Source organism: Triticum aestivum, chromosome 3A (genome assembly GCF_018294505.1).
Source record: "Triticum aestivum cultivar Chinese Spring chromosome 3A, IWGSC CS RefSeq v2.1, whole genome shotgun sequence".
NCBI lineage: Eukaryota > Viridiplantae > Streptophyta > Magnoliopsida > Poales > Poaceae > Triticum > Triticum aestivum.
In genome coordinates, this window is record NC_057800.1 from 361,082,012 (window position 1) to 361,108,960 (window position 26,949).

The window sequence follows — 26,949 nt, forward strand, 5'->3', positions numbered from 1 at the left end:
CTAATAACGTCGCCACGTCATCTTCGTCGGACTTAGGCCGGTGACGACCAGATCGGCGGCGGAATTTCGCCGGAAACCTGCTACGGGGCTCGGTTTTGCGCGTAGTTTGAGGCTGGATACCGCTGGTATCCTGAGTACACGGTCGAAGAGCAATTCCGAGATTTTAATCAAAGCCAGTATCTCTGCACTGTCAGGATATTTCCTTCTTATCCTGGATCCACTGAGCCTCTTCACTGCTCCTATGGACTCGGGGTTACTATCGAGATGGCTGTGCAGGATGCCGCCTACTCTATGATGACCATTATGCGAGTCATATCTGGGTTATTTCGGGACTCTGACTTCCGGTATATGCCAGGATCACTTCCGGGAGCACAAGGATATTTTCAGGCTATATATGCTGACTCCACTCAGGAGGATTCACGGACTCGCACCACTGCTGAGATGCTCGAGGATAAGGACCGGGAAAATCGGGCCTTAAGGTTAGAGCTCTTCAATACCCGTGCTGACCACTGGGCCACTTTGACTCGGTTCGCACCGGCGGTGCAAGCTGGATTTTCAGATATGCGCGATCTCTATCCTGTGAGATCTGTTCTGCCGGACGTGATGGTTTGGCGTGATGTAGGAGGCATCACCCCACCTCGCGGTCCCCGCAGGCCACCGTTTGCTGGTCCAAGACCTCATCCTAGCCCCTATGGTCCACAAGCTCCGCGAGACCGTCTGTTTCCGGATGATCATGTTGAACTTCCGGGCTATGGAGGTGACTTCTACGAGGACTACTACGGATCGGTCTGAGTTAGTAGTAGTATCACTAGTTTGCACTAGCTGTGTCATCTGTCGTCCCGCGTGACTCGTGGGATATGACCTAGTTTGTACTCTTCCGGAGTTGTAGAAAAATAATGTATAGGAGTTTGGAATGCCTCCGATGAGATGTAATCCCTTTTCACCGTAATAGTACTTTGTTTGGTCTTGTACTAAACCTTGTATGGTGTGTATGACGATGGAATAAAGAAGCAGTTTCTGTATCTACCATGTCATACGGATGATCATCTTGCATTCCGAGTTATTCCTTGCATTATGTATCCTATGTCGGAATTTTATCATTCTGACTAAATCATTGGCTTGTTTACCTAGGATGGTCAACACGCGCGCCAACCCTGCTTCTCAAGAGCAGGCCGAGGGCAGTGAAGCCAGGGATGCAAATCTGCCTCATCCTCCTTCACTAGCCGAGGTTATGATGGAAGCTGAGAGAAACAAGCGGGAGACAAACCGTTTGTTGGAGCGTATTGAACAAAACACAGCACACCATCAGAGGGTTAACGTGGTGTCACTCAGTGATTTTATCAAATTGCATCCACCCACGTTCCACCACTCCGTCGAGCCTCTCGACGCTGATGACTGGCTTCGCAGTATCTCTCACAAGCTGCGTTCCGCGCTGGTAGCTGAGGCTGACAAGGTCACCTTTGCTGCATATCACCTTGAAGGCCCCGCCAGTCTATGGTGGGAGAATTATGGAGCTATGCGCCCAGCGGGCCATGTCACAACTTGGGCTGAATTCAGCGAGGCTTTCCGTGAACATCACATTCCGGAGGGTCTCATGGACCGTAAGCGTGAAGAATTTTGCAATTTCACCCAAGGCCGACTTTCTGTGGATGTCTATAGCAGGGAGTTTGGTAATCTTGCACGATATGCAACCGAGGAAGTTTCTACTGACGCCAAGAAGCAAGCAAGGTTCCGTAAGGGCCTTAGTCCTGAGCTTCGTCGCGACCTCCGTCTGCATGAGTGCACATCTTTTTCGAAACTTGTCAACAAAGCCATCAGTGCTGAAACTGGTCAGACTGATTATGACGCAACACGCAAGCATGGACGTGATATGGGTTCCTCATCCGGTGCTGGTCCTCAGAAGCGCCGCGTGTGGGTACCCAATACCGCCCTGCCGCCCAGGTTCACACCGAGGCCATCTTTTCAGGCGCCTCGCCCTGTTCAACAGTCTGCACCAGCCAAGAGCTATGGGGGTCCAACCAATAATGCTCCTCCACGTACCAGTTCCGTGACTTGTTTCAAGTGTGGGGAATCTGGTCACTATATGCGTGAGTGTCCCCAGACCAACCCAAATCAATCTGCTAAAGCTGTTGGCCGTGGCAAGCCGACAGGGAAAGTGTTTCATGCTAAACCGGTCACCGCTTCACGTGGCCATGTCAACTGTGTCTCTGCCGAAGAAGCTCAAGAGGATCCCAACGTCGTTCTCGGTACGCTTCTTCTTAATTGCCACCCGGCATCTGTTCTTTTCGATACAGGAGCCTCTCATTCCTTTATATCTGAAAATTATGCTCGTTTGCATAACGTTGCATTCTGTGATCTGCCGTCCACTATGGAAATCTCTACCCCTGGGTCTAGATGGCAGACCTCTAGGGTAAGTTATGGAAATGAAATCCAAGTCGACAGACTTGTTTTTCTCGCATCTTTGATAGCCCTTAAATCTTCAGACATTAATATCATTTTGGGTATGGACTGGATGTCGGCTCATCATGCCAAAATTGATTGCTTCTCTAGGACTGTTCAACTCACCCATCCTTCGGGGAAGATAGTCAATGTCTTGACTCGAATAGCCAAGCGACAACTATATTCTCTTAACGCCAACCCTTTGCCAGACCTTGAGGACATTCCGGTAGTCCGTGACTTTCCGGATGTCTTTCCAGAGGAATTGCCAGGTGTTCCACCTGACAGGGATGTTGAGTTCGTAATAGACCTCATTCCAGGAACCGTTCCGATTGCTAGAAGACCTTATAAGATGGCACCCCTAGAACTAGCCGAGCTTAAGAAACAACTCGATGAGTCCTTGAAAAAGGGTTTCATCCGCCCCAGTTCATCTCCGTGGGCTTGCCCCGTCCTATTCGTCAAGAAGAAGGATGGTACGGACCGGATGGTTGTAGATTACCGACCTGTCAATTTGGTCACAATCAAGAACAAATATCCACTTCCCAGGATCAACGATCTGTATGATCAGCTCGCTGGATCCTCAGTCTTCTCCAAGATGGATTTGAGGTTGGGCTACCATCAAATCAAAATCAGAAACGGGGACATTCCTAAAACGGCCTTTGTTACTCGTTATGGACAATACGAATACACCGTCATGTCCTTCGGTTTAACCAACGCTCCAGCCACCTTTTCTCGGTTAATGAACTCAATCTTCATGGAGTATTTGGATAAATTCGTCGTAGTTTATCTCGATGATATACTCATCTACTCCAAGAACGAGGAAGAACATGCCGAACATCTAAGGCTAGTGTTGCAGAAACTTCGAGAGCATCGCCTTTATGCCAAATTTTCAAAATGTGAATTCTGGTTGCCAGAAGTGACCTATCTGGGTCACGTAATATCTGGTAAAGGTATTGCTGTTAACCCTGAGCGAGTTCAAGCTGTCCTTGACTGGACTCCACCCGAATCGGTCAAGCAAGTTCGGAGTTTTCTAGGCTTAGCGAGCTATTGCCGTCGCTTTGTCGAGAACTTCTCCAAAGTTGCTAAACCCCTAACCGAACTCCTCAAGAAGGATAAGAAGTTCGAATGGACTCCACAATGTGAGCACAGTTTTCAGGAACTGAAAAGACGCCTGACTTCTGCTCCCGTGCTGGTACCGCCAGACTTCTCCAAGGACTTTGTTATCTACTGCGACGCCTCGCGACAAGGACTAGGTTGCATCCTTATGCAAGATCGACACGTAATTGCTTACGCTTCACGGCAATTGCACCCACATGAGGAGAATTATCCTACTCATGATCTGGAACTTGCAGCCGTAGTCTATGCACTTAAGACCTGGCGACATTACCTCCTCGGTAATCGTTGCGAAATATTCACTGATCACCAAAGTCTGAAGTACATTTTCACCCAACCGGATTTGAATCTCAGGCAAAGACGTTGGGTTGAATTGATCACAGACTTCGACTTAGGATAACCTATACCCCAGGGAAAGCCAACGTCATGGCTGATGCGCTAAGTCGTAAATCTTATTGTAACAACCTGATGTTACAACAAAGTCAACCGCTTCTCCATGAGGAATTTCGGAAAGCTTAACCTTCACATTGTTCCTCAAGGTTTTCTCTCCACCTTGGTGGCAAAACCTACCCTTACGGATCAAATTATCAAAGCACAGAAGGTAGATCCGGGAATCTCCCGCATCAAGAGGAACATTCAGAAGGGAATTGCGAATTGTTTCTCCGTTAATGATCAAGGAGTCGTGTACTTCGGGGATCGATTAGTAGTTCCCAAAGTGCGCAACCTAAGGCGATTAATCCTTAAGGAAGCCCATGAATCTCCTCTCACCATTCATCCCGGTAGTACTAAAATGTATCAGGACCTACGCCAGAGGTTCTGGTGGACTAGGATGAAGAGAGAAATTGCTCAGTATATTGCCAATTGCGACGTCTGTCGTCGTGTAAAAGCAGAGCATCAACGGCCTGCTGGCACCCTTCAACCCTTAGCTATTCCTGAATGGAAATGGGATAAAATTGGTATGGATTTCATTACCGGTTTTCCCAGGACCAAAAGAGGGAATAATGCTATTTTCGTCGTGGTCGATCGTCTTTCCAAGGTAGCTCATTTCTTACCTGTTCGTGAGAGTATAACCGCTAGTCAACTGGCAGACTTATACATCTCCCGGATAGTGTCCCTCCATGGTGTTCCTTTGGAAATCAATTCGGATCGAGGAAGTCTTTTCACCTCTCGATTTTGGGAAAGTTTCCAAAATGCTATGGGAACCCGTCTCTCCTTTAGCACCGCTTTCCACCCTCAGTCAAGTGGTCAAGTGGAACGCGTCAACCAAATTCTAGAAGACATGCTTCGAGCCTCCGTTATCTCTTTCGGAATGGACTGGGAGAAGTGCCTTCCATTTGCCGAATTCGCTTACAACAACAGCTATCAATCTAGCTTGGGTAAAGCCCCTTTTGAAGTTCTCTATGGACGACGATGTCGAACACCCCTTAACTGGTCAGAGACCGGGGAAAGACAATTCTTTGGCCCGGATATGATTCAGGAAGCAGAAGAACAAGTTCGTATCGTTCGTGAAAAGTTGAAAACAGCCCAATCCCGTCAAAAGAGTCAATATGACCGAAAACATAAGGCTATGACTTTCGAGGTTGACGAGAAGGCTTATCTTCGGGTCACCCCTCTGAAGGGAACCCATCGCTTCGGTATCAAAGGCAAATTGGCTCCTCGTTACATTGGACCTTTTCGCATTCTTGCCAAACGAGGAGAAGTTGCCTACCAATTGGAACTACCTCCGCACCTCTCCAGAGTTCACGATGTCTTCCACGTTTCTCAACTCAGGCGTTGCTTCTCGGATCCTATCCGTGAAGTGGACCACGAAACGCTTGATCTCCAAGATAATCTTACATATCGAGAGTACCCCATTCGTATCCTCGATCAAGCCGAACGTACCACGCGACGTCATAATATCAAGTTTCTCAAGGTTCAATGGTCGCACCATTCTGAAGATGAAGCAACTTGGGAAAGGGAGGATCGTCTTCGACTTGAATATCCTGCCTTCTTCTCGGAGGAACCCAAATCTCGGGACGAGATTCTTTTGAGTGGGGGTGAGTTGTCACACCCTAGCTAGTCATGCATTAGAGTGTTGCATCATGTTTATTCTTTCATCAGAAACTTGAAATGGGGATGACAGAACCCCCAGTCCCCTCTGAAACCAATTAGGGTTACTAAAATAATTTTTCAATGAACCTGAAATGCCCTTCTAAAATGTCCATCATTTTAGCCTTGGTTCAGAACCTCTGAAAAAAGTGGTGCACATTTTTCTAGGCCATCATAGGGTCTTTGAATTAAATCATAGATATTGAATTTGGGCATTTGAAATAATATAAAATATTTAAATGCTCAAATATCTCCAAACTGAAATGTTTCATGTTGGAAATATTCCAACTATGGACCAGGAGTAGTTTGGTGATTTTTGGAGTTGCCTAGGTATTTTATTTAACTCAACAAAGTTGCAGAATTATTAAATAAAACAAAAAATAGAAAAAAAAAGGGAAAACCCTACCTGGCGCCACCGCAGCCCACTAGCCAGCCCACCTGCCGGCCCAGCCCAGCACCGCTCCAGCGAGCTGCTTCGGCCAGGCAGGCAGGCAGGTGCCCGACGGTGACCGCGGCGTGCGCCACGCACCTGCTCGCCGCCTCGCCGCTCCCCTCGCCAGGTGACGACGTGGATCGTCCTCCCTCTCTCCCCCGAACCCCCCAGACACCCCCTCTCCTCTCCAGCTCCTCCCCCTCGCTCGCCCCAGCCATGGCCGACGCCACCATCGCCGCACCACCGTCGTAGCCGTGCTCCCCGTCGTCTCCACGCCGTCTCACCGTGTCCAGGAGCTTCGCCGCTGTCCACTTCATCGAGCAGCCGAGCCCCGAGCGCTCGCAACGCCCGAGACCACCGCACCGACCTCGCCCGAGCACACCGTCGCCGGAGATCCCCTTCAACGCCGACGTCGCTCCGGTCCATCTCCGACCGCACCAAGGACTCCGTCGCACTCACTGTGAGCTTAGCCATCTTCCCCTCCCTTCCGTTCTTGCTCCCGAGCCGTGTAGCAACCTCCCGGAGCTCAACCGCACCCACCGCCGTGGACCTCGTCGCCGACGTGCTCCCGGTCATCCTCCGGCCACAAGATGGTGTCCATCTTGCTCACCGCGTTCCACAGCACCTAGCTAGCCACTCCACGAGCCTCACCGAACCCTCTAGCACCAAGTTCACCTCCGACCGAACCTCGGTGGCCGCCAAAGTCGTCGCCGGCGTCGACTCCGGCCACCCCGACTCCAACGGACTCCGCCAAGAGCCGCGGGTCGTCCTCAGCTTCACTCCGGTGGTCGCCACGTTCCATTTGGTGGCCGAAACGACCAAAACCACTATCGCCGCCGCACTGTTGGTCGCCGCCGGCCAGAACTCCGGCGAGCTGACGTGGCCTAGTTGATTAACCACTAATCCATCACCTACTGACGCTGACAAGTGGGCCCCAGGGGTTAGTCAAAGCTAACCAGCCCGGGGTCAACGCGGGATTAGCCCCTGTGACACTGACGTGTGGACCCCACACGTCAGGTTTGACCCGAGCCAGCCCTGTTGACCTGCTGATGTCACCGTGACGTCAGGCTGACGCAGTAATTGAATTTCTGGATTTAAATTAAATCAGGAAATTCCAGAATATTAGTTAAACTTCAATAATTCATAACTTTTATTCTGTAACTCTAAATTGGACAAATTATATATGAAAAATGATCAGAAAAATCCAATCTATCCATCTGTACTATTTTCATGCATGATCAAACAAGTTAAATTGATGTTTTAAACAGAACAATAAAAGGCACTTTAAAAGGCCATATTTGAATTTGGAATTTGAATCTTTGATTCAAATTTGCTCAAACACTTCTGGCTTTAGTTGCATTAGCCCAACACACTCATATTGCCATGTTTCATGCATGCATCATATTGTTGCACATTGTTTGGTGATGCCTGTGTATCGTTATCCTTTGCGACAGGATCTGTCCCCAAGGAGTACCGTGACTACCCTAACGAAGAACCGTATCCGTGCAACGAACCATCAGGCAAGCAACCAACCATTTGATCATATCGATACAATCCCATGTTCTCGCTCCTGCTCTCTTTTACTGCATTAAGACAACGCGATTCAAACTGTTGTGTGCTACGGTAGTTGAACCCATTTCCTCTGCATGACCTGTCATTGCCACAGTAACTAGATGAAACCCACTAGCATGTGTAGGAGTTGATTGAGCCCTATGTATGTGTTGTTCCTACCTTGCTATGCCTGCTATGCTTAGAGTCGTGTCAGGTCTGGTTCATCTGGGTGATGGGCTAGAGTGAAATGATTATGTCGGTAATGAGAGTGGTGTGGTGAACACGATTTGGTAAAGGTATCGAGGAGAGGCCATGTAGGAGTACATGGTGGGTTGTTTCATTGAAGCCGACCTTAAGCACTGAGATCTGTATGTGTGATTTAAGATTCAGCTACTACCATGCATTGGGCCCGAAACCAATGGACCCTCTCGACTTCTTATTCACCCTAGTTCTCCGTCCAGGAGTTGCAAGTAGTTTCTGGTGTTTGTAGCCTACTGGAGGCCGTGGACAGCGCTGACCGTAGGGGTGGGCTGTGATGCGGTAGGTGCGTGGCACGGTGTACCGAATACCCGTTAGGTATCTCGGGAACCCTGTTCACATCGTTCGGGGCCGTATGGGAAACCTCGGCCGGACTCCCTGCGGATGGAACCTGAATAGGCGATAAACCTGGACTGGAGGCTTAGGTGATTAGGTAGGTCGTGGCCGACACCCACGTTGGGCTTCCGCTTGAAGGTTGCCGAGTACACGTCGTGTAAACGACGGTAAGTGGTGAGAGCGTGTATGAAGAAGTACTCCCTGCAGGGTTAACATGATCTATTCGAATAGCCGCGTCCGCGGTAAAGGACTACTTGGTTGCCTATACAGTTCATAGACAAGTAAATGGAAACTGATAAAAGCCTCAAGATAAGTGTGAGTGCCGAGGATGGCTCTTCCGTAGGAAGACGGAGGTGGATCCTCGGTAGTGTATTGAAGTGGTGAATAGTGGACTCGTGTGCGCAAAACTGTTTCAAATGGAGTATCGTAGGATAGTCTAGCCAAGAGTCAAAGCTGGCTTGCTGCAATAACTCCACCAACCCTTCTTGATACTATGCATGTATGTAGGATCTGATGTAAGTCTTGCTGAGTACCTTTGTACTCATGTTGCTATAATCTACATTTTTACAGAAGACGCTGCAACCCCTTCTGATGGGTTCTATGTAGACGTTGACATCAACGAGTAGGCTAAAGACCCAGGTGGTGACCCTGAGCTTGTGAAGGACCACATAGTATAGCCAGGCTTTCCAAGCCTCTTTTATTTTACTAGTTGTCTGTACTCAGACAAGTTACTTCCGCTGTTGGCTTGTATGACTGTATGACTTGTATGTTGGGTCGTGAGACCCGTACCTTTGTGTGTATGTTATGTATGGCTCACTGAGCCTTAAATAAAGTACTTGTGTCGTAGAGTCATGTTGTGATGCTTCGTTGTATTTGCACATATCGAGCATATTGTGTGTATGATTGAAATGCTTGGTATGTGTGGGATCTGACTATCTAGTTGTTTATCTTTAGTAGCCTCTCTTACCGGGAAATGTCTCCTAGTGTTACCGCTGAGCCATGGTAGCTTGCTACTGCTCTGGAACACTTAGGCTGGCCGGCATGTGTCCTTCTTCGTTCCTGTGTCTGTCCCTTCGGGGAAATGTCACGCTTTGAGTACCGGAGTCCTGTTAGCCCGCTACAGCCCGGTTTACCGGAGTCCTGCTAGCCCAGTGCTACAGCCCGGACCCACTTGCTGATGACCGACACGTTCGAAGCTGGGTCATGGATGCCTGTCCCTGTAAGTCTGTGCCACTTTGGGTTTACGACTAGTCATGTCAGCCCGGGCTCTTTATCATATGGATGCTAGCGACACTATCATATACGTGAGCCAAAAGGCGCAAACGGTCCCGGGAAAAAGGTAAGACGACACCCGTGGGGATACCGTGCGTGAGGCCGCAAAGTGATATGAGGTGTTACCAGCTAGATCGATGTGACATCGAGTCGGGGTCCTGACATCTAGTTGGTGTCAGGATATTCCAGACTCATCGAGTCTAGAAAGAAATGAAAGTTTGCAACACAAATCGACGAGATGACATTGCGAGATTCTCAGGAAATGGACTATGGTAGTAAGCTCCAAAACATGAGCTGGTTCTGCTAAACACATGTGAACACGCTGTCCCAGACAAGCATGACCACATGGTGGTCTTACAATGAAACACTACCGAGTCCTGGTTGGGAACCATCATCAAGGATATCGAAGTCCTTGCATAAGTCATATGATTAGCTCTTATGGAGAACTTCTTCTCCCTGAACAAGTCAATCAGTGGCTTGGTGTGCTAGGGATACGTATGGAATGAAGATGATCAGTCTATCAGACCATAGAATACTTCGCACGTGCATGGTTGACTTGGGACGATTCCAGAGGAACAGAAACAAGCTTTCTCGAACTCACGGTGACAACTTACATCAACACACATGAAATAGAGGAAGTCACTTCTTACACCAACATATGCTTCATGAACGGGACACGAAGGCATTGCTTACAAGTTTTCAACACTAGGTTGATGTTCAACATGAATCATGGGGGAGACAAAATGCTGTTGATGGGCTCAACAACAACTCATTGGAATTTCCACATCACTGGACTTCCACCATCATGTGAACACGGTGATAGCATTTGTCAGACCAAAAGATGTAATGGTGTATTCTCAAGGGATCAACCACAAGTAAGACAACATTACGAACATCATTGGTTCTGATTTGACTTGACGATAGCCCATACTCAAGTCAAAGTTTTGACAAGACAATAGATCCAACAACTGATCACGAGGACCAATTGGTGAAGATATCATCTTTCTTCAACACACACAAACACAAAGATATCCCTTCAGAAAGAACCAAATTCGACAAAGCCTTGTATCTACCAACTCTCCAAGTTGTTGTTTAGCTTAACCAACTAGCTCAGGGGTACCCAACATAGATTCTTGGAGAAGGGGTGGTTTATCAGAAACCAACTTGATCACGTACTCAACATAGCGGTCACATGAACCTGGTAATACTTCCGAGAAGATATTCGGAACATCACGAACCACTGATATGTTACTATGCTCGAGAACAATCTTGCTTTCGAGGCAAGATGATATGATAAAATAAGAAAGGGGTTGAATAATCCTAACTCATTGATCGAAGAGTGCACCAGAAATAAGGACTAGGTAGGACGATCAACCTTAGGGTGATAATTCAATAATCTGCACACTAGGAATGATATTAATGTCCATTAACTACCAAGCAGCGGAGTTGCTAGGAGTATTTATTTCACACATCATAGTTCACTTGCCGGCATTTCGGTTGCGACAACACGGGACCGAGGAATGAAAAATGATGGCAAGAAGTATCACTGCATCAAGAATTCATAAGAGATGGTGCAATTCTCACGATATTCTTGACACAAAGTGGGTAATACTTCAGGGTAGAATAGAATCAAAAGCTTGATTGCATTTGATCTGCGGAATACAACTGCTTTGACCCAATCTTAGAAATGGATGAGGTACTGGAGCTTGTTTCTCCTAGTCATTCTGGAATAGAATGGGTTGACGGACCACAAGAATAATAAGCATTGATAGACACAGATGCACAAGTACTCCTGACTATCAATTGAATGACGATGGTTGGAATACTAATGAAGAGGGACAACTCAAGAGGATGTATATCTTTCTGAGTTGTGGATGCATAGATTAATATGTCGAACCAAGTTGAACAGGTTTCTTCCAGATAACCCATGCAGGAAGGTAGAACTAGCAGAATCACAATTATGAATGGAGAACTCCTCACGAGTACTTTGATTGTGATATTTTGGTTCAAAGAACTTCTGCCTTAATGGTTCATGGTATTTGGAAGAAAGAAATACCATGGACCTCGAGGACTGTCGCAAAGGTTACTAATATCCTAAAGGAACTAGCAACACTATCAACATGAGGTAAGTAGGGTAAACCTTGGGTTCAAGAACCTAGAATTAGAATACCTACTACTAAATGGCATCACGGGATGCTTTCGAGAATGGTGGCCAGAATCATCACACCAGAACACAAAACATGGCTAGATTACTAGGTGACTCCCTAAAACACCTAGGGTCATAATAATAGCTCCAACATATATGTCGAGGCAACAGAGTACCTCAACTCACTGATTAGTGTGATTAATCTGCCCCAAATGGACATCAGGAACAAGAGGAAGGGGTTTGCAAATGCATTAGACTACTTAGAAACCTGGGATGACTCAGGCAGCATAACGGCTGTAAATGCTTAGAAAAAGATTTGAGACATTCACAAGGATTTGCATAGTCACTTAACAACACAATATCAAGGTTCTGAGGCCAACTAAGAACATACAGAAGTAATAGAAACTAGACTAAGACTTGAATCCATCAATCCTACAAGTCTACGGATTAGTAACACGTGATCCTGATAGAAAGATGAGAAGCCTAGTTCTTAATCCCGTAGAAAGGAAGAGGTTGACTCATATTAGAAGGGCATAGGGTAAAGGAGTAAAAAAGAGCCTTACGTTCCCTTCCACAATCAATTCCTCTACATAACTAAAGCATTTCTAGACACAACTTCGAACAGTTTGGCTTGGTAATCCTATAGGCAGTCAGGCTTTGATACCAACGCTGTCAGGACCCCGATTCTAGGTAACATCGATCTAGCCTGTAACACCTTATATCACTTTGCGGCCTCACACACGGTATTCCCACGGGTGTCGCCTTACCATAGCCCAGGACCATTTGCGCCTTTTCGCTCACGTATATGATAGTGTCGCTAGCATCCATATGACAGAGAACCCGGGCCGACATGGCTAGTCGTGAACCCAAAGCGACACCAACCTATGGGGACAGGCATACATGAATCACATCGAGCATGTTGGTCAGCAGCGTGTGAATCCGGGCTATAGCACTGGGCTAACAGGACTTCGGGAACCCGGGCTGTAGCAGGCTAGGAAGGACTCCGGATGTCACCGCGTGGCATTTACCCGAAGGGACAGACACAGGAACAAAGTGAAACACATGCCGGCCAGTCAAGTGTCCTGAGAAGTAGTGCTGGGCTAGCAGGACTCCGGTGAACTGGGCTGTAGCGGACTACTATGGCTCATGGAAGCACTAAACTACATTTCCCCATAAGAGAGGCTTCCAAGGATGAACAACTAGATTGTCGGATCCCACACATACCAAGCATTTCAATCATACACACAATATGCTCGATATGTGTAAATACAACATGCCATCACAACATAACTCTACAACTCAAGTACTTATTCATTAGGCTTTGAGGAGCGAGATATTACAAACATGGGTCTCATGACCCAACAATCATAGCATACAAATCAAAGCACATGCGGAAGCTTAACATGTCTGAGTACAGACATCTACAAATGAAAAAGGCTAAGAAGCCTGACTATCTACCAGATCCTGCTGAGGGCACAAGATCGTAGCTGAGGTAGCAAGCTAAACGTCGAAGCCCACACGGAACTACTAGCGAGACTGACGTCTCTCTACAAAACATAAATTAAGCAAACATGAGTACAAATGTACTCAGCAAGACATACATCAGAACTAACTACATATGCATCGGTATCAACAAAGGGGTGGTGGAGTTTAACTGCAGCAAGCCAGCTTTAACTCAGTGGCTAACCTGAACTACGACTGCAAGCAACTCTTTGAGGTGGCGCACAAGAGTCCACATATTCACCATCTCAATACACCACTATGGATCCGCTCCCGTCTCCCTACGAGAAGGCCATCCATAGCACTCACGCTTATCTTGCAAGTTTTAGAGTATCCACTTTCACTTGTCTGTGAACTATGCAAGGGGTCCAAGTTTCCATATCCGGGGAATCCGGCTATTCGAATAGATAATGATAACCCTGCAGGGGTGTACTTCTTCACACACGCTCCCACCACTTATCACCATATACACGTCATGTATCTCGGCAACCTTCAAGCGGAAGCCTGGCGAGGGTGTCGGCCACGGCCTACCTAAACACTCAAGTCTCTAGTCCAGGTTTATCGCCTATCCATGTTCCATCCGCAGGGAGTCCGGCCGAGGTTTCCACATACGGCCCCGAACGATGTGAACAGGGTTCCCGAGACACCAAACGGGCGCCTGGTACACCGTGGCATGGTGTATCTACCGCATCATAGCCCACCCCTAGGGTCAGCGCTACGCACGGCCGCCAACACATAACCTACAAACACCAGAAACTAGTTGCAACTCTTGGACAGAGTACTAGGGTGATTAAGAAGCCGAGAGGGTCAATTAAGGATCCCAATGAGTGGTAGTAGCTGTTCATGGATCACTGACACAGAACTTAGTTCCTGAGGACAGTTTCAATGAGACAACCCACCATGTACTCCTACACGGCCTCTCACCGCTACCTTTACGAAATCGTGTTCAACACTTAGCTCACACACAGTAGGACATGTTCACACACCTTCGATTCATCCCTGATGAATCAGACCTGACACAACTCTATGCAATAGCAGGCATGACAAACAAGCATGAATGAGTAGGCACATCAGGGCTCAAACAACTTCTACTCATGCTAGTGGGTTTCATCTATTTACTGTGGCAATGACAGGTCATGCAAAGGATAAAGGGGTTCAGCTATCGCAGCAACTAACAGATGAATCGTTGTTGTCCTAATGCAGTAAAAGAGAGCAGAAGCGAGAGAGTGGGATTGTATCAGAATGAACAAGGGGGATTTACTTGCCTGGTACTTCTGAAGATATCATTGGGTCTTCATCAGTGTCAACGATCACAGCGTCGGTACAACGTCTATCAAGAGGGGACAACCACCGGCTACAGAGAAGGAACACAATCAATGCAATGCACAACATGATGCATGATAATGACATGGCAATATGTTGTTGATTGAGCTAATGCAACTAGCAACACAATTAAATGAAGTTGGTTTGAACCCAAAGTTCAAATTCAGACTCCACATGTGGTTATTTAAATACCATTCAATTGATTTGTCCTAAACCGTGGCCTTAAGTTGTTCTAACATGCATGAAAATGGTACAGATGGATAGATTGGATTTTTCTGATAATTTTTCATATATAATTTATTTCATTTGGAGTTACGGTTGATTTTCTATGATTTTTAGAAGTTTTGCTAATTTTCTGGAATTTTCTGGATTATTTACATCTAGAAAATCATTAATGACATCAGGATTGTGTCACTACTGCGTCAGCAGGTTAGCCGAATTGACCAGGGTCAAACCTGACTAGTGGGACCCGCGTGTCATTGACACAGGGACTAACCCACGGTCAAATCCATCGCTGACTGGGGTTTGACCCTGTGGTGGGGCCCGCTGTCAGTGTCTGCTAGGCTGCTAATTGGGGGATTAGCCGCTAATAACGTCGCCACGTCATCTTCGTCGGACTTAGGCCGGTGACGACCAGATCGGCGGCGGAATTTCGCCGGAAACCTGCTACGGGGCTCGGTTTTGCGCGTAGTTTGCATCTACGGGTAGCTGAAGGTGCGCCGCATCTAACCGCGTAGGCCGTTGGTCGCGGGGTGGCTAGTAACACCGTCGGCGGGGAGCTTGGCGGTGGCCGGAGCCACGGGCTCAAGCGGGACGAGGCTAGGGTGCACGGCGGGAGGCTTGGGTGGTGGCGTTCGCTTCCTGGGGGGCTGCTGAGCACGCAGATGTGCTCGACTTCGGGTGAATCGAGCTCTAGGCTCGGCAGTGACATGGATGGCGGCGGAAAGCTCACGGGTGCGGTGGCAAGTACGTCTAGGGGACGAACGAGCGAGGGAGAACAGGGGGGAAAGGCGGCGGGGCACACAGCGTGTCGTTTGGCGGTGTCGGATGGCTTGGGGAAGCGTCGGAGCAAGCGGGCGGCGAAGGGGATCTCCGGTGACCCGAGGAGGAAGAAGGGGTCGGGGACGTCGTCACGGAGCTCCTGGTGGCTCATGGCTTGGTGTAGAGGATGCAGGGGTCGAGGTGGAGCTCGTGGCATATCCGGATGGGCGTGGGGAGGTCGGTGGCCGCGGTGGTGCACGTCGGCGGCGACGAGCTCCGCTCGATCGCGAGAAAGAGAGAGAGAGAGCAGAGAGGGGAGTGAGGTCTAGGGAGAGGAGGGGAAGCGAGAGGGAGCGATGGGCGTCTCCGTGGCACGTCTGGAGGGCCGGGGTCGTGCGACTGAAGAAGGAGGTGGCAAGGCGTCGTTGGCGCGCTCGCCACGCACCTGCCTGTCCTCCTGGCAGGAGGAAGAAGACCACTCAGCCCCTGGTGGGCTGGGCCTCTTCTGTCAGGTAAGGCCCAGGTACTCCCTCCTTCTCTGTTTTCTATTTTAATTACTGTTTTCTATTTTATTTCCTCTCTGTTTTTATTTAGTTTTATCCACTAAATCATTTTCATAAATTCTGTAGGTTATTATGTGGCTTGCTAAAATATATATAAAGCCACTCACAAACTTCCAGAATTATTGAAGTTATATTTAATATATATTAAATATAAATCCAAAGCAAATAATTATTGGATTAATTCAAATGGCCAAAATAAATGTTTCTGAGCTCATAAAAATATTGGTTTGAATTTTAGCTCTTGCCAATAATTCTATGGAATAACAAGAACATTTTATTGGACTCATTTGAGAAGATTTTTAAAGTTGGTTATTTTTGAACTGATTTCTGAGGGTTTCAACAAATCTCAATTCAACTTTCAGAAATTAGACATGATGCATGGATGCTCTCTTATGCAACTATTGCAAACAATTCTAGGGCTGTGACAGCATCTTATTATAATTTCCATAAGAGTTGTTGTAGGAATTCCCATAATTATTAGAAGGATTACTAGGATATGGCCTATGATTAAAATTCCCTCTATAAGCGTTGTTACCAAAATTATTCCTACCAACAAAATTTACATCCATAGATTCATTGTTATTCTCAATCAAAGTGGACAAAGGCATATCATTAGGATCAGAAGAAGCACTCTTAGTAGCAAATAATTTCATAAGTTCATCCATCTTTCCACTCAACACGTTAATTTCTTCTATCGCATGCACTTTTTATTAGATGATCTTTCAGTGTTCCATTGAGAATAATTAACCATAATATTATCTAGGAGTTTAGTAGCATCTCCTAAAGTGATTTCCATAAAAGTGCCTCCCGCGGCCGAATCTAAAAGATTTCTAGAAGCAAAATTCAATCCGGCATAAAAATTCTGTATAATCATCCATAAATTCAAACCATGAGTAGGGCAATTACGTATCATTAATTTCATTCTCTCCTAAGCTTGTGCAACATGTTCATGATCAAGTTGTTTAAAGTTCATAATATCGTTTCTAAGGGAGATGATCTTAGTTGGAGGAAAATACTTAGAGATAAAAGCATCTTTGCACTTGTTACATGAATCAATACTATTTTTAGGCAAAGACGAAAACCAATCTTTAGCAGGATCTCTAAGCGAAAAAGGAAATAGCTTCAATTTAACGACATAATTATCGACATCTTTTTTCTTTTGCATATCACATAAATCAACGAAGCTATTCAGATGAGTAGCGGCGAATTGATCTTTCATAACAAGATTCAACAAAGCAGTATTAATTTCACAAGATTCAGCATCGGTAAGAGGAGCAATTGGAGTGCTAAGGAAATCATTATTATTGGTATTGGTGAAGTCACACAATTTAGTATTATCTTGAGCCATCGCGACAAACAAGCAATCTAACACACGAGCAAACAAGAGGAAACGGGCAAAAGAGGCAAATAGAGAGGGAGGACAGAGAGAGAGAGGGCGAATAAAACGGCAAGGGTGAAGTGGGGGAGCGGAAAACGAGAGGCAAATGGCAAATAATGTAATGCGAGAGATAGAGATTGTGATGGGTACCTGGTATGTTGACTTTTGCATAGACTCCCCGGCAACGGCGCCAGAAATCCTTCTTGCTAAGTCTTGAGCTTGCGATGGTTTTCCCCGAAGAGGAAGGGATGATGCAACAGAGTAGCGTAAGTATTTCCCTCAGTTTTTGAGAACCAAGGTATCAATCCAGTAGGAGGCCACGCTCAAGTCCCTCGTACCTGCACAAAACAATAGCTACTCGCAACCAACGCGATTAGGGGTTGTCAATCCCTTCACGGTCACATACGAGAGTGAGATCTAATAGATATAATATTTTTGGTATTTTTGATATAAAGATGCAAAGTAAAAAGTAAAGGCAAAGTAAAAAGAAAAGCAAGATTAAAGTGATGGAGATTGATATGATGAGAATAGACTCGGGGCCATAGGTTTCACTAGAGGCTTCTCTCAAGTGCATAAGTATTCTACGGTGGGTGAACAAATTATTGTTGACCAATTGACAGAATTGAGCATAATTATGAGAATATCTAGGCATGATCATGTATATAGGCATCACGTCCGTGACAAGTAGACCGAAACGATTCTGCATCTACTACTATTACTCCACTCATCAACCGCTATCCAGCATGCATCTAGAGTATTAAGTTTAGAAACAGAGTAACGCCTTAAGCAAGATGACATGATGTAGAGAGATAATTTCATGCAATATGAAATAAACCCCATCTTGTTATCCTCGATGGCAACAATGCAATACGTGCCTTGCTGCCCCTTCTGTCACCGGGAAAGGACAGCGCAAGATCGAACCCAAAGCTAAGCACTTCTCCCATGGCAAGAACTTCCAATCTAGTTGGCCAAACCAAACGTTTAATTCCAAGAGACTTGCAAAGATAACCAATCATGCATAAAAGAATTCAGAGAAGATTCAAATATTATTCATAGATAGACTTGATCATAAACCCACAATTCATCGGTCTCAACAAACACACCGCAAAAAGAAGATTACATTGAATAGATCTCCACAAGAGAGGGGGAGAACTTTGTATTGAGATTCAAAGAGAGAGAAGAAGACATCTAGCTACTAACTATGGACCCGAAGGTCTGAGGTAAACTACTCACACTTCATCGGAGGGGCTAGGATGATGTAGAAGCCCTCCGTGATGATGGCCCTCTTCCGGCGGAGCTGCGGAACAGGCCCCAAGATGGGATCTCATGGATACAGAAAGTTGCGGTGGTGGAATTAGGTTTTTGGCTCCTGTTCTGATCGTTTGGGGGTACGTAGGTATATATAGGAGGAAGGAGTACGTCGGTGGAGCACCGAGGGGCCCACGAGGCAGGGGGCGCGCCCTAGGGGGGGGGCGCCCCCACCCTCGTGACCTCCTCTTTGATCCCTTGCAGTAGGGTCCAAGTCTCCTGGATCACGTTCGGTGAGAAAATCACGTTCCCGAAGATTTTATTCCGTTTGGACTCCCTTTGTTATTCTGTTTCTCCGAAACACTGAAATAGGCAAAAAAATAGCAATTCTGGGCTGGGCCTCTGTAACGCCCCGAGAACGATGCTCGAGAAGACTTCCATATATTCCAGGTTTCGCCTTTTGTTTCATTTGTGCTTGCCCTTTTATTTTTGCATTGCATCATGTCATCATGCCATCATCTCATAAATCTTTTGCATCTCAACTAAATAAATTGTGTGGATCTTCGATCCATTTAAATCGAGGGAAGAGTGACTTCTCTTTATAACATATCCTCCCAATATTAGGGAGCTATATTAAATATCCCATTAACTTGGAATCACCCATCACACAATTGCATTACTCTTCAACTCTTCTTCTATCCGACTTAACTTCATATATTTTCCTTGTCATCTCTATCCCAATGCCTTTGTCCCATGCATCATCTCCTTCTCTTTTCCTTCTAGTTCCTTTCTTTTGCAAGTGCCATTTTCCCCTTCTCTATTAATGCTCATTCTTTTCCTATAAATTCTCGACCATGCCCTCAACCTCTCTGTCAAAATTCAGATCCTTTGGAGTTGTTTTGGTTAGGTTCAAAAATGCCTCAAGTTTGAATCATATTTAAACTTGTTTTATTTTTCTACCTCTAAAGATATCCAAGGAAATTTTATCAAATAGAGTATAGTTCCAGGAGTTTGAGGATATTTTATATCCGAAAAACTTCTCTTCTAGCTCCCTGACCTTTTTCTTTTATTGAAACTGTTTATTTATATAAATAGAGGGTAATGAAAATGAAAAGGTTTCCTGGACTGGGCCTCCCTAGGAAATTTTCCGCGCCGGCCCACCTGAATCTCCCGCACCCAGGACGGCTTCCAAGGCCACTTCTCCTAACCCTAGGCCCAGCCTCTCGCTCCCCACTCCCTTCCCTCGTCTTCCCACCAGCGCCGCCAGGAGAGGCCCGATCTCCATCTCCTGGCTGATCCCCTCCTCGTTCGGTCGTTCCAACCTACGCCTCCCTCTCTCTCGCTCGCAGCGCCCTCTCCCTCGATCTCCTCCTTCCCTGCTTCGCCAGAGAGAGGAGCGAGGCACCACGCCCTGCTGTCCCCGCTCCGCTCCTTCCAGCCCCGCACGCGTCAGGGAGACACCGCCGTCCTCCATGGCCGCTGACGCTGCTGCGCCTCGTCGCCGGAGACCCGTTCCTCTACCATGGCCTCCCTTTGCCAGCGCCGCGCCTCCATCGCCCGGCGAGCTCCACCACCAGCCGTGCCAGCGAGCTTGCCGCTATCGTCTTCCTCGTCGTGTTCCTCTCCACCTCCAGCGCGCCAAGTTCGTCGTCGTTCTCGCCTGCGACCTCACCACGGCACCGCTGCCTCGCTGTAGCTGCTGCTTCGCTGTTCAGTGCCACTGCACCTTCGTTCTGTCACTTGTTGAAGGAGACGAGCAGCAGCCAAGCCCCATCGAGCTCATACACAAGCTGCCCGAGTCCTTGTCTAGCGCCGCCCAAGTCATCGCCTCTTTGCGCCATGCAATGTTACCGTGGACGCATGCACCCCCGGATCGGAACCGCAAGCACCAAGTACACCACCCGCAAGACCCGGACTCCGAACGCCAAGTACTACTACAAACCCTAAGAACTCAGATGCATCAAGTCCCTGAGGAGACCCATTTTTTCGTCAAGTTCGACTACATTATGACGCGCCAAGTACCACTACCGCCTTCTTTGGAACCCTAAGATCGCCAAGTACCTCGACACCCAGCGCCTGGAACGACTACCGTCGCCACGAGAACGTCTACTTCCCACAACGAATCGTGAACATCTACTTCCTCTACCGTTGCGAGAACGTCTACTTCCACTACGTCCCCTCGAACCCGAACCGTCTCGTTTGCTCACTTCGAAGGTATAACCGCCGAGACGATGACCCATGGACCGAATGCATATGTTGTATGAAATGCTCGTGTTTGCTCCGTGTCGGAGTTGTTCGGTGCACGTTGCCCCTCTTTTGCCTTGCCACCGACATGGGGGAACCCCGTAATGTGGAGCACCCCACCATCCTTGCATGACACGCTCCCGTCACTTCCTTTTGCACCGGTATCCCCGTGGGCTACCGGATAACCGATATATTGTCGTGGCATCATTTTCGGATTCGTCGTCGTGGCACCCTTTTCCTTTCCACCACGATTTCAAATGCTTCATAATAATGCTCTTGTCAAGTTTTAATAAAAATTGCATAAACTTGTTCATGTCATCTGCATCATGATAACAACAATTAAAATGTTTAAATTGTTGTTGCATTAAATTACTAAGGCATATGGGGATTTGCTGGATGTGTTATTTGTTATGTCCGGCCCCATTTAAATTGTTTAGATGATATAGTTTTGTTATGCTTCACCTCTTGCCATGCTTAAACAACATTTAATATTGTTGAGTACCTAACGAGAGAGAACTAAATAAGTCATGTGGTGTTTCGTCAATATGCAATGGAGTTGCATGTTGAGCTCCACTTAATTTGTAGGATTGTTTGTGCATTTTGCCATGCCATGCTTCATTAAACCGGACATGCATCATACTTGGTTGTGCATCATGTCATGTTTATTGTGGTGGATGTTTTACTATGTTGTTTGCTTCTTTCCGGTGTTGCTTCCTTGGGTTGGTTCCGATAATGTCGTGTTTGTGAGGAACCGTTCGTCTACGTCCGTTTGTCTTCTTCATGGACTCGTTCTTCTTCCTTGCGGGATTTCAGGCAAGATGATCATACCCTCGAAATCACTTCTATCTTTGCTTGCTTAGTTGCTCGCTCTTTTGCTATGCCTATGCTGCGATACCTACCACTTGCTTATCATTCCTCCTATATTGTTGAACCAAGCCTCTAACCCACCTTGTCCTAGCAAACCGTTGTTTGGCTATGTTACCGCTTTGCTCAGCCCCTCTTATAGCGTTGTTAGTTGCAAGTGAAGATTGAAGCTTGTTCCATGTTGGAACATGGATATTTTGTTGGGATATCACGATATATCTTATTTAATTAATGCATCTATATACTTGGTAAAGGGTGGAAGGCTCGGCCTTATGCCTGGTGTTTTGTTCCACTCTTGCCACCCTAGTTTCCGTCATATCGGTGTTATGTTCCCGGATTTTGCGTTCCTTACGTGGTTGGGTTATAATGGGAACCCCTTGACAGTTCGCTTTGAATAAAACTCCTCCAGCAAGGCCCAACCTTGGTTTTACCATTCGCCACCTAGCCTTTTTTTCCCTTGGGTTAGGCCAGCCCAAGGGTCATCTTTATTTTAACCCCCCCAGGCCAGTGTTGTCTAAGTGTTGGTCCAAAATGGGCAGCCTGCGGGGCCACCTCGGGGAAACTTGAGGCCTGGTTTTACTCGTAGCTTGACCTATCCGATGTTGCCCTGAGAACGAGATATGTGCAGCTCCCATCAGGATGTCGGCACATCGGGCGGCTTTGCTGGACTTGTTTTACCATTGTCGAGGATGTCTTGTAGAACCGGGATACCGAGTCTGATCGGAATATCTCGGGAGGAGGTCTATTCGTTCGTTGACCATGAGAGCTTGTCATGGGCTAAGTTGGGACTCCCCTGTAGGGATTTGAACTTTTGAAAGCCGTGCCCGCGGTTATGGGCAGATGGGAATTTGTTAACGTCCGGTTGTAGAAAACCTAAAGTTGACCTTAATTAAAATGAATAAACCGCGTGTGTAACCGTGATGGTCTCTTTCCGGCGGAGTCCGGGAAGTGAACACGGTGTTGGAGTTATGCTTGACATAGGTTGTTCTAGGATCACTTCTTGATCATAGTTTCTCGATCGTGCTTTGCCTTCTCTTCTCGCTCTCTTTTACATATGTTAGCCACCATATATGCTAGTCGCTTGCTGCAGCTCCACCTCATACCTTTACCTTACCCATAAGCTTAAATAGTCTTGATCGCGAGGGTGCGAGATTGCTGAGTCCCCGTGACTCACAGATACTTCCAAAACCAGCTTGCAGGTGCCGTTCAACTGTGCAGATGTCGCAACCAAGCTCAAGGAGGAGCTCAATGAAGATCGTGTTTGTTATGTTGTTTCCGTTTCCAGTTGATTAGTAGTGGAGCCCAGTTGGGGTCGATCGGGGACCTTGTCGCATTTGGGGTTCTTCTTTTATTTTGGTTCCGTAGCCGGACCTTGATTGTATTTGGATGTTGTAATGCTTTATTCATGTATTTGTGTGAAGTGGCGATTGTAAGCCAACCATGTATCTCTTTCCCTTATGTATTACATGGGTTCTGTGAAGATTACCTCACTTGCGACATTGCTTTCAATGCGGTTATGCCTCTAAGTCGTGCTTCGACACGTGGGAGATATAGCCGTATCGAGGGCGTGACAGCCTCCGGTTAATAGGTTAGTCCCAAAAATAATATAAAAGTGGAAAATAGAGCCCAATATAGTCCGAAACAGTAGCTAATATAGCATGGAGCAATCAAAAATTAAACATACGTTGGAGACGTATCATTGCTCTCTGTTCATGTTCCTGTAACGATGAGAGGACGAAGATGGCCATCGGTTGGGCTGGAAGATATGGGCCTTAGTGGGAGAAGTTGGGTCAAGGGCAAAGGAGAAAAAATATATAGATGGGCTAGATAGGCTGACAGAGAGAAATCTTAACTAAAATCAATATTAGAGTAGATAATCAATAAAAAAATTGTTCGCTCTCTCAGAATTATTATTTAGATCTGAAGAAAAATGTTCACATATTAATATGGTCTTATATATGACCTTGTGAACATTTATCCGGCCTAAAATGCAAATTTTTAAAATAAACATTTTTGCTAAACTAATAAAATAAATTGCAAATAAAACTCAAAAAATATATTTTTGGTTCCAAATTCAATTTCCAATATTTTCTTTTCTGATTTTGAAGAAGTCATTTTATCTTCTCTTTTTATTTTATTTTTGATATAATGGAAATGAATTTTTTTTGGTGAAACCAAATTTGATCCAAACTCCCAACTTTGAAAAAAAATTCAAAATTGGTTTTTAGGGAAACTTCCAACTCTCTCTTTTGGTCCTTGAGTTGCTCAAAGTTCCTTGGATCAAAAATCAAATAAAACAAATGGGGCAAAAATGCATAAATCATGGATGCATATGAATGATCTATTATAAACATCCAAATTGAAATTTGGGATGTTACAAACCTACCCCCCCTAAGATGAATCTCGCCCTCGAGATTCAGGTTGGCTAGCAAAAAGGTGTGGGTGGTCATGTCGGAGGTCTTCTTCTTGTTCCCAGGTGGCTTCTTCCTTAGTATGATGACTCCACTAAACCTTGCAAAACTTGATGACCTTGCTGCGGGTAACCCTGCTTGCAGTCTCGAGAATCTTGACGGGCTTCTCCTCATAGGTCAGATCACTATCCAACTGTATGGCCTCCAGTGGCACTGTATCTCTCAAAGGAATATCGGCCATCTCCGCCTGGCACTTCTTCAACTGGGAAACGTGAAACACATCACGAACTCCTGACAAGGCTTATGGTAATTCCAACTTGTAGGCAACTTCACCCATACGGCCCCACAAACTGTGGTGCTAACTTTCCTTTGACTCCAAATTGTTTAACTCCTCGAAGTGGCGACACACACAGATATGCTCTATCTCCGACTTCATAGGTTACCTCCTTGCGTTTAGTATCAGCATAACTCTTCTGTGTGGATTGGGCTACCTTGAGTCTGCCGCGGATCAGCTTGACTTTCTCCTCTGAATCTCTAATTAAATCTGGTCCGAATAATTTACGGTCTCCAACTTCATCCCACATCAATGGTGTTCTGCACCTCCTTCCGTACAAAGCTTTGAAAGGGGCCATTTTCAAACTAGCTTGATAGCTATTGCTATATGAGAACTCTATGTAAGGCAAATTATCATCCCAACTAGATCCATAATCTAGCGCACAAACTCTCAACATGTCCTCCAGAAACTGATTGACTCTCTCGGTCTGCCCATCTGTCTGCGGATGAAACGATGTACTGAACTCCAGCCTGGTACCCAAAGTTTCATGTAACTGATGCCAAAACTTTGAGGTAAATTGTGTTCCTCTATCTGATACAATGGTCCTCGGAACTCCATGCAGACATACGATCCTGGTCATGTATATCTTGGCTAACTTAGCACTTGAATATGTGGTTTTCACGGGGATGAAGTGAGCTACCTTAGTCAAGCGATCAACCACTACCAAAATAGAATCATAGCCTAATCGGGTCCTGGGTAATCCTGTAATGAAGTCCATGCCAAGCTTGTCCCACTTCCAATCTGGTATCGGCAAAGGCTGAAGTAATCCTGCTGGTTTCTGGTGCTCTGCCTTAACCCTCTGACATACGTCACATACTGTGACATACTCTACAATATCTTTCTTCATACCTATCCACCAGAAACTTTCCTTCAAGTCCAAATGCATCTTGGTGTTGCCCGGGTGTACTGAATAAGGCGAATCATGAGCCTCCTGAAGAATCAATTTCCAGATCTCTGGGTCATTTGGCACGTAAATACGCTGCTCAAACCATAAGGTTCCATGTTCATCCTCACGAAATCCTTCTGCCTTTCCTTGGTTCATCCTTCCCTTTATCTCCACAATGCCTTTGTCTAACTTCTGGGCTTCTAGGATCTTTCCCAACAAAGTGGATTGAATTTCCATTGCGGCAACAAAACCTCGTGGTACTATCTCCAATCGAAGATCTCTGAGATCATCAATTAACTCCTGAGGTAATCCTCCTGCTGTGAGGGTATTAACATAGCTCTTGCGGCTCAATGCATCTGCCACAACATTGGCCTTTCCTGGGTGATAGTGCAATTTCATGTCATAATACTTTATGAGCTCCAACCATGTTCTCTGCCTAAGGTTCAACTCCTTCTGCGTGAAGATGTATTTCAAACTCTTATGATCCGTGTAAATATCACAATGATTTCCGATAAGAAAATGTCTCCAGGTCTTGAGTGCATGCACTACGGCTGCTAACTCCAAATCATGTGTGGCATAATTCCACTCATGAGGTCGAAGCTGACATGAGGCATACGAAACAACTCTTCCCTCTTGCATAAGAACACCTGCAAGTCCCTGAGGAGAAGCATCGCAATATACATGGAAATCCTTGCGTATATTAGGAAGAATTAGCACTGGGGCTGTGACCAAATGTTTCTTTAACTCCTGGAAACTGGCCTCACATTCGTTGATCCAAACAAACTTAGTGTATTTCTTCAATAACTCTGTCATGGGCTTCGCGATCTTGGAGAAATTCTCAATAAACCTCCGGTAATATCCCGCGTGTCCAAGAAAACTGCGAATCTCTCCGATTGAGGTGGGTGCCTTCCATTCAGTGACGGCTTCAACCTTTGAGGGGTCTACTACTATTCCTTCTCCTGATATAACATGTCTAAGAAATCCGACTTCCTTCAACCGGAATTCGCATTTGCTGAACTTTGCGTATAATTGATGTTCCCTGAGCTTCTCAAGAACCAAGCGCAAATGTTCCTTGTGTTCTTCTTCATTCTTCGAGTAAATCAATATGTCATCAATGAATACCACAACAAACTTATCCAAGAACTCCATGAATACCTTATTCATCATACTCATAAAATAGGTAGGGGCATTAGTCAAACCAAAAGACATGACTGTGTACTCATAAAGTCCATATCTCGTGGTAAAGGCTGTCTTGGGTATATCCTGTTCTCGAATCTTCAGCTGGTGATATCCTGATCAAAGATCGATCTTTGAGAAAACTTTTGCTCCTTGTAGCTGGTCAAACAAATCATTGATCATCGGCAGAGGGTACTTGTTCTTGATCATCACCTCATTCAGCGCACGATAATCTACAACAATTCTCAAGGATCCATCCTTCTTCTCAACTAGAAGCGCTGGGGCTCCCCATGGTGATGAACTCGGTCTAATATAACCTTTCTCCAATAATTCTTTAATTTTCGTCTTAATTTCCTCCAGATCATTTGCGAGCATCCGGTACGGTCTCTTGGATATTGGTCCGGTGCC